Source organism: Podarcis raffonei, chromosome 3, assembly GCF_027172205.1.
Source record: "Podarcis raffonei isolate rPodRaf1 chromosome 3, rPodRaf1.pri, whole genome shotgun sequence".
Lineage (NCBI taxonomy): Eukaryota > Metazoa > Chordata > Lepidosauria > Squamata > Lacertidae > Podarcis > Podarcis raffonei.
In genome coordinates, this window is record NC_070604.1 from 77,474,423 (window position 1) to 77,483,893 (window position 9,471).

Sequence of the window (9,471 nt, forward strand, 5' to 3'; positions counted from 1 at the left end):
TTGTTGGAAGCAATATGGCAGCAGCAAGATAGCAGCAGCAGTAAAAACAAAGTGCTTGACATAGCCAGTACACCTCACTCTTTTCCATAAAGATTTAGAGAAGGTGGTGTGTTGGGGTGGAGGGAAGCTAAAACATAAGTGCCGACTCCTAGGGGCCAAGGCACTTTCAGCCCCCAATGTATTTTTGAGGGGGCCAGCCCCCCTCAATTTTCAGAGGGTGTTGTGCTCTACCCCCTGACTACTTGTGACATCATGCGACATCAGGAGGTTGTGCGATGTTGCATATGGCCCCTCAATCATCTGGAGAAGCTAGTGCCTCCGAGCTAGAGGCTTAGCCCCAATTCTTGCATGGACCAACAGAACATTTTACATGGTGTGACTGAACAAGAAATGTGTGAAGTGTGGGAAGGGAAGGTGTGGAGTCTGCCTCTTTGGATGTGCACACTGAATCTGAGGGAATGGACGTCGAGGCCCAAACTCTCTAGGCTTTAGAACAGAGGCAGTCAATGGGGTGCCCCTCCAGACGTTGTGGAGCTCAACTCCCATCACTTCTGACTAGTCACCGCTCTGGCTGGGCCTGATGGGAGCTGGAATCTAAACAGCTGAAGGGCGCCATGTTGGTTGTCCCTGATCTGGATTGTTCAGAAGACGCCCTGCAGAAGCCCGAGTTTCCCTCACATATCTTCCTGTGCAGAGATCATGAAGGAGAATGACAGTTTCCAGTGACCAAGTTGGTGCATTTCTCTTTGGTAACTCTTGAGACAATGCAGAAAGAATAAAAGAATACAGGCCGACCCCTTCTCAGACTGAGTTTGGTTGCATTCCGTTGTAAGGAGAAATAGGTTTCCATGGTCGTTAACCAGAAAATTCATTTTATAATGGCTAGCCCAGGTTTAAAACAAAACCTCTCTGGATCATTTTCAAATGTCGTTGCTGGGTCATTCATGTGGAAAAGTGCTTATTATCTTCTGAAATTTCAGAGTGGTTGTGGCGGAGAAAATGGATATGCTTCCCCTTTAAAGAACACAAATGGTGCTGCTTCAGGATTACATCTGCCACTAATAATAATAATAATAATAATAATAATAATAATAATAATCATCCTTTACTGTTATTTCTGCCTCGTTTTTAATCCATTCCCTGGTTTATGGACCTAGAGGCCTTCAGGGAGTGTCACAAATCCACACGATGTTCCTGCGTGCTCCGTCTTGTATTTGGAGCTCTGATTTAGATGACAGATGTGTACAATCATGTGTAACAGCCAGACAACTCCCCATTGACTCTCCATTTGAGGAGGCTCAAGAGGGCAAGTTATTCCAGCTAAGGTCAGCATTAACTTAAGCTCAGAAATATTCCAACCACATCCACCTGTTCCAAAAAGAAGTGGGAGAAGGAGGGGTGAAGGGCTTTTTTGTGCCTTTGGCTAATCCCACTCCCCACTTCTCCCTTTCACATCCCCTTTTGGAGTTCCTCCCATCGCAGATGTAAGTTTCAATTCAGCACAGGATCTGTTTACAGCTATTAAAAGGAAGACTGCAGCTCTTAACACATGCTAGAAAGTTATTATTAAACACACAAAACAGAGCCTGGGATAAAGGCAGACGTGTTGTGTCAGTGGCTTTACCCTCTATTACAAATGGCATTTGGACCAAGCCAATGCACAGGACAACAAATAAACAAACAGAGCCTGCGTCCTCTTGTGAAATTTTCTCCAAAGAACTGAAACTCTCGGCTCATAAACCTCGAGTCATGCTTTTCACATCATTCTTTAAAAGGCGACGGGACGGCAACCGCTGTCGATGAATCAGCCTTGTGCTGGAAAGGCTGTAATGCTGTCTTGTCCAAACAGGGTTGCCAACTCTGCTTTTCTGGCACAAGTTTTGCTTTTTTAACAGCTGCACGTAAAGCACTCTCTCAGCAGTCACAGCTTTTCTCTCTCTCCTGATACAGAGAGATGCAGTGATGGGAAACAGTTCACGTGCCGAGTGCCTTTCTTCCAGAAAGAAGCTGACAGCCCCTTGTCGAAATGGCCTGCCACCATGTTCATATCTAGTCAGATGTGATTATAGAGTTTATGCATGTGATGCACTTAGAACATTTTGAAAGTATTATTGGCTTGGTTGCAAGAAGGACAGTGGTACCTTGGGTTAAGAACTTAATTCGTTCTGGAGGTCCGTTCTTAACCTGAAACTATTCTTAAGCTGAAGCACCACTTTAGCTAATGGGGCCTCCTGCTGCCGCCGCACCACCGGAGCACGATTTCTGTTCTCATCCTGAAGCAAAGTTCTTAACCCGAGGTACTATTTCTGGGTTAGCAGAGTCTGTAACCTGAAGCGTATGTAACCCGAGGTACCACTGTAATTGTGCCTCTTTATTCAGCTTTGGTCGGAGCTCACCTGGAGTACTGGGTCAAGTTATTATTTAGTTCATTTCCATCCAACCATTCTCTCCAGGGTGGTTCTCCCGCTCCTCATTTAGTCCCCACAACAACCCTGTGAGGTAGATTAGGATGAGAAGCAGTGATTCACCCAAGGTCACCCAGTGAGCTTTATGGATGGGTGGGGATTTGGACCCGGGTCTCTCGAGTCCTAGTCCAACACTATAACCACCACACCACACTGATTCTCTGGGTGCTGCAGTTTAAGAAGAATATCAACAAACTGGAACATGTCAAAAGGACAGTGGCAATGATGGTGAGGGGCCTGGAGACCAAGACCTATGAGGAAAGGTTGAAGGAGCTGGATGTTTTTAGCAAGGGTATGCACAAGCCACAACATTCAGCTGGTATCTGTGGAATCAGTCCAATCCGTTTCAGAACTGCTCTGTGTCTTTCCTACACTACTTGTTATTCAGGACCAAAATAGATCTGCGAAAAATGAAGTGGCCCCTTCCCCCATTTACCATAACACTGTGCTGGTAAGTCTTGATGTTTTTAAGTTGAGACCAGAGGGTCACTATAGTTATGAACAGCAAGTTTATATCTGTAAGTACCAAGTTTCCTGTGCACCCAGCTGAGGTCCAGACATTTATTTATTCCTTTAGATGATTTATATGCCACCTTTTGCACAAGCCATGGGATGGTTTACAACAGAGTCAAATGAGATAAAAGGAATACATAAAAACTGCAACAGAGTCCATTAATCCATTAATCTGATCAGGGCTCTCCTCCAAATGCCCACTGAAAAAGTTGTTCTAGTCTTAACCAATAGGTTGGGAGTTTCCCATGCAAGGCGCCACCACTGAAAAGCCCCTTCTCCAGGCCATGTATTTTGTTCTGCATCAAGGCCACTAAGAGGGCCTCATCTGATGAGGGACATCATCACACTCAACTCTCCTTCTACCCCCCCACTTGTCCCGAGTAGTTAAATGCAACGAAAGCTAAATCAAGATAAACAACAATAAATAAAACAGTGTTTCCCTCACAGCAGGAAAATACTCCTTGTGATATATGCTCACCATTGTGACAATAAAAGCACGAGTCCAATTAGGAAGCTAGCAAATTAGCTGCACTGGCAGGAAGCCCATGCCAGGATTCTCTGCGTAAACTTTTTTGTGAGTTTTGTAAATGGCAGATCTTTGCACCTACTTGGCGGAACTGTAAATTGACTGCCTGTGGCTTTCAGCTGAACCTGATACACCATAGATGCTGCCTGGCTTCCTGACAGTGATGTGATGATACCAAGTGCCCTAGGAAATGGCAATTTAAAACAAAAAGAGGAAGACACAAACATATGAGTAAGATCAGGTAGACAAGCACAAAGGTTAACCTAGAGAGACGCATATGGTGAATCCCTGCCACAGTGGTAGCCAGCCCTTGAGGAACAGGAACCGCTGTTTTTGACATTTTAATTCTAAGGCTCAAGACTACCACTTCGTACTATCTGCTATGATAGTTTTCAAGAGACTGAGAGGCCAGGCATTGGCATGCACTACATCTCATACATGTATGAGAGCTGCTTCTGTGAGTGGACCTGTGGTAGCAGTTTCATATCCCCCAAACCATCATGTGATGCTTGCAGCTACCACATGCTAACCCTGAGCATGGGAGTTGTCCTTCAGTTCACATTTTTACAGGCAGCTTATCAAATCCCAGCTTAGACAACCACTTTCCAGCAGGTGCAAAGGTTGACATGCCAAACAATGATCACTGATGTAAATGTGACAATGTGGAAAGTTTCAAGGAGAAGTTACAAGGTCATAGCTCAGCGGCAGAGCACATGCTTTGCCCGCTGAAGGTCCCAGGTTCAATACCTGCTACCTCCAGTTGGGGAAAAATTGTTGTGGGAGATGGTGGGATGGCTTTGGGAAATGTGGGTTCTCAGTGAAGATGGGTGAGCCACGAATTCTCCACCCACTTGGATTTTGATCTATTTACAGTGGTTTGATACCACTTTAAATGCACAGTGCAGGTGAGGCCATAGTCTCTATAACCCTGTGGCTATGCATTACAGTTCCTTGCAACACATGTTGGAGGCCTATTTCTCTTGATATGATTTTTCATTTTTGGAGCACAATTTGTCCTTGGTTCACAAGTGGTTGGAACTATTACACATGAATTCCTAGTTCATACAAAGCAGCTAAAAATTTTGGCTGGCTGTGGCCTGAGTGGCAAGTTGGACATGTACCAAAGCAACAACCAACTTGGGAGGTGCCCAACAATGTATCAGTCTTCTCTGCCAATATTTTTAACTCATCTGGTCACATGGCTGGAGCCTGTATAGAAATCCCCATGTATGTGTCAAAAGCATAGCAAAGCAACCTCTCGGCCATGAATGGGGAACCCACAAACCTCCAGGGGTTGCTTGACTATGATTCCCAATGTTGGCCAATTTTGGCTGAGGCTGATGGCATTGGCCAGAGCAAGTCTCCAGATGTGACTATGGTGACACAGCACATATAGCTAGGCTGGGCTGGGCTGAATAACATCTATATCATGGTTGGTGTCTCCAAAAGGAGAGTGCCCCCAGCAGTTGAAAGCTGTTTGTAGAGATAATTAGGGGTAAAACCACCCAGAAAAATGGCAGGGGGAGACGGTATTAAGTTAAAAACAAAAGGTTCAAAGAGTGCTAAATTGTGCCTAGCCTGGAAGATGTAGCAGAGAGCTTGCACTTGAGGTTGCTAGGCAAAGGTGTGAAATTAGGGAAAAAAGGAAAAAAAGCATCCCCCACAGGACCCAAGCAATAAAACCAGAACAGTGGGAAGTAGATTTGATACCTGTTATATATAATTATGTCAGAGTCTCTTGTGGTGATACCATTACATTTGTGCCATCAGTGCTAAACACATATGCTCACACAATACGATTTCTAGACAGGGTGTGTGTGTATGTGCGCACACAGACAGGGCATAAAAGGTTTAATAGAAACCTGCTTTTCCTCTTTGGATTTTTACTAAAGACCTTAGATTATGGGGGAAACCTCCCATGGGTTTTGTGTGGACCTGCAATAAGATTTTGTGCACCTGCAATAAGATAATCAGTCCCACACCATATGTGTGTGTGGAGGGGGCATGTAATCTCATGGGGATAGCTATGTTTGCCATTATTCTTGAATGTTTCCTGAAAGTTTCCCCCATCTAGTCCATTTCAACAAATTATTTAAATACCAAGACTTGTCAGTAGAGGCACCGAGTAAACTGACTGCTAGTGTCTGGGTGCTTCCACATGGAGTGTGCACATCTATGGGGTATATTTTTAAGTGTAAAAGACCCACATTTAAAAAATCCACATACCCATACAAATTGGTTCAAGCATGGAAAGGGATAGGCAACAGATTAAAGCTTATCATCTGGAACGGTCAACATTTGCCACTAGACCTATAATAATAATAATAATAATAATAATAATAATAATAATAATAATTTATTATTTATACCCCGCCCATCTGGCTGGGCTTCCCCAGCCACTCTGGGCGGCTTCCAAAAAAAAACATTAAAATACTGTACTACATCAAACATTAAAAGCCTCCCTAAACAGGGCCGCCTTCAGATGTCTTCTAAAAGTCTGGTAGTTGTTGTTCTCTTTGACATCTGGTGGGAGGGCATTCCACAGGGAGGGCGCCATTACCAAGAAGGCCCTCTGCCTGTTTCCCTGTAACTTGGCTTCTCGCAGTGAGGGAACCGCCAGGAGGCCTTTGGAGCTGGACCTCAGTGTCCGGGTAGAACGATGGGGGTGGAGACGCTCCTTCAGATATACTGGACCGAGGCCGTTTAGGACTTTAAAGGTCAGCACCAACACTTTGAATTGTGCTCGGAAACGTACTGGGAGCCAATATAGGTCTTTCAGGACCGGTGTTATATGGTCTCAGTGGCCGCTCCCAGTCACCAGTCTAGCTGCTGCATTCTGGATTAGTTGTAGTTTCCGGGTCACCTTCAAAGGTAGCCCCACGCAGTGGCGTAGCGTGGGGGGTGCAGGGGGGGCCGGCCGCACCGGGCGCAACTGGGGGGGCGCGCTCGCACTCGCTCTCTGCCCCTACCTGGCTCACTCACTCTCTCTCAGCGCTGTCACAGATTTCACAAAAATTTCGCTATTGTCACACGGATCCTCCTCCTAGCCAATGAGGTAGTGGGATCCACTTCCTCATTGGCCAAAAGGCGAATGCATGCAATTGGCTGAGCTGCCGAGCAGGAGGCGGGAGGACTCGAGGAGACGCGGGGAACTGAGTAGAAGCCACCGCTGCAGGTAAGTCTCTCTGCATTGAAAGGGGGCACGCTGGTCATTCTGCATGTTGAGCTGACCAGGTGGATTGAAGTTTGGTTGGTTCAACAGTGACGAGACAGATTTCGATCCATATGTAGCTGCTCCAGCTCAACATAAGTTGATGTAAGCCAGTGGGTCTAGCAACCTTTAATTTATTTATTTATTTTGCTGAAAGAGTAAGGCAATAGGCATGAAGGTGAATAAACATTATGTTAAGAGTAAAGAAATGGTTATACAATGAAGGGGTGCTAAAAGTGCAGCAAGGCAAGAAAGTGATTTTCTTTTTTCCCTTTTTTTAGAATTTTAGCAGAATACTACACCTATATCATGCCATACAAAAAAGAATCTGGTGCACAAGGCAGGAAAAGGAGAAAGATAGAGACAGAGCAACAAGTTAGCTGGAAGCCTTCACCGGTTTTTGGTGAGTACTGCTGCAGCACCACAGGAGACTCATAATCCTGATCCTGTGTCGGTGGACATTCCTGTTCCTGCATTAGAAGCAGAGACAGTTTCATCTAAGGATGTTTATACTCAGCCAAATCTGCCAGAAAATATTGACCAAAAAGTTTTTACTGATGTTGGCTATTGGCCTGAAACCATGGATGAAACCTTGAAAACTGAACTTGTCAGGCGAGGGACAGAGGAACTGCAGAATAAGGATGCATGGTTTCCAAGAGACAGTAATGGCAGGTCATTTTCCAAGGATTGGTTCTACATACATTTGGAGAATGGTGAGACTATGTTAAGGACATGGTTGGTGTTTTCTCCTGTAAACAATGCTGCATATTGCTTTCCTTGCATGCTTTTTCAGAAGGCTAAAGGGGGCGCAAATTAGGGGGTGCAAATTAGGGGGTGCAAATTAGGGGGCGCAAATTACTTGCCGTGCGCCAGGTGCTGACAACCCACGCTACGCCACTGGCCCCACGTAGAGCGCATTGCAGTAGTCCAAGCGGGAGATAACCAGAGCATGTACCACTCTGGCGAGACAGTCTGCAGGCAGATAGGGTCTCAGCCTATGTACCAGATGGAGCTGGTAAACAGCTGCCCTGGACACAGATTTGACCTGTGCCTCCATGGACAGCTGTGAGTCCAAAATGACTCCCAGGCTGTGCACCTGGTCCTTCAGGGGCACAGTTACCCCATTCAGGACCAGGGAATCCTCCACACCTGCCCGCCTCCTGTCCCCCAAAAACAGTACTTCTGTCTTGTCAGGATTCAACCTCAATCTGTTAGCCGCCATCCATCCTAAACACACATCATATCAACACAACACTTGCAAATGGAACAGTTGTGCTTGAAGGGGAGTGGGAGCAGCTGTGTGTTCCTAGAGACTCAAAATTGCATTGGGACTGTTATGAAAATGCAACATTGATGGCTCCATTGTACAACCTGCTATGGTGTCATCGGGATTCTTTCCAGCAACTCTGCTAACCACCCCACTCCTTGTTGCCTGGATTGCAGAAAGGTCTGCTGGGCTGGGTCTTGCACTGCTTTTATTTTCTGTTGAATCCTGTTTAAGATTATGTGTACAATTTATTTTCAAAAATCAAGGCAAAAGAGAATCTGAGTTAGAAAAACAGCTTCCCATTCCTACCAGTCATTTTGTGTATTTTATCTGGACTTTGCCAATAGTGCACTTGTTCTGGAAGAAAAGAGGAAGTGCCTTTGTATATTGTCCTTGGCATTTCCTACTGGTACATAAATAATTGTCTCCGGTTTCACATAATGTACTGACCCAGAGGAAGTTGGGAGTCTCTTCTTTCCATCTTGGCAGAATAAAAGTTGACATGACTGCAGCACAAAACTCAGCTTTCAATATGCTATGCTGGAGTTTAACTTTTCTACTGGTGATGAAAGAGACTTCTCAGCAAGAGTGGGTGAATCTGTCAACTTCAGTTTTCCAGATTTTATTTCATTTTTGTCCATTTCTGCATTGCTTTCTAATTTTTTTAAAAGCAAGAAACCCACACACATTTTCCCCAATATATTACAGAATATTAGACTTAGTTAGCTGTTAGGGAGGTTGTATCCCATTCTGCAATTTAAGACTTGTATTTTTAAAGATTTAAGTTTGATTCATGTTTGCCTTAGTGGCTCAAGTTAAATACATATTTTTAAATTGTGATTGATTAATTTGGATGGGTTTTCATTATCTGCCTTGAGATTGGATATGTGTTAGAAATATTCTCAATATTAAAGCATTGCTGTAAGCAATTTTGCCTAACAGACATGTTTTTGCCAGCAATGTCCCCAATATAGTGTGCATTTTGTGCATACTTTCCAATACTATGCATTTTGTGCATGGGTTGCGGGGGCAGGGGTTGGGTTGGAAAATTGCGTTGTTAAATTCAAAGAAGTGCGAACTGCATATATTGGTCCATATATATACAGTTATTGGTCCAGGAAGTGCAAATTAAGTAGGTTCACATTTAAATGTAAACCAAATGTGTTTCTTCCCCATTCCTATTTTACAAGAATGGATCACAATGATCCTTGCAACATTATTAACAAATGTATTGTTGCCTATGGATTTGTGTGATTAATTCAGCTTCATCAGATACCTGACGTGGTCATCTAAATGGGTAGATATACAGACCATAATAACAGATGGGAGTCCCAGAGGCCAAACAATGCAAGGGATACCAGTAACTGTTCCATATTATTATGCAGAACAGAAGTTAATACAAGATCCAATTAAGTGAAAACAATTAAATCAGGATTTATTAACCTTCGTCGTTCTTACATGTTCATCAATCAGGATCAACATTTCACTT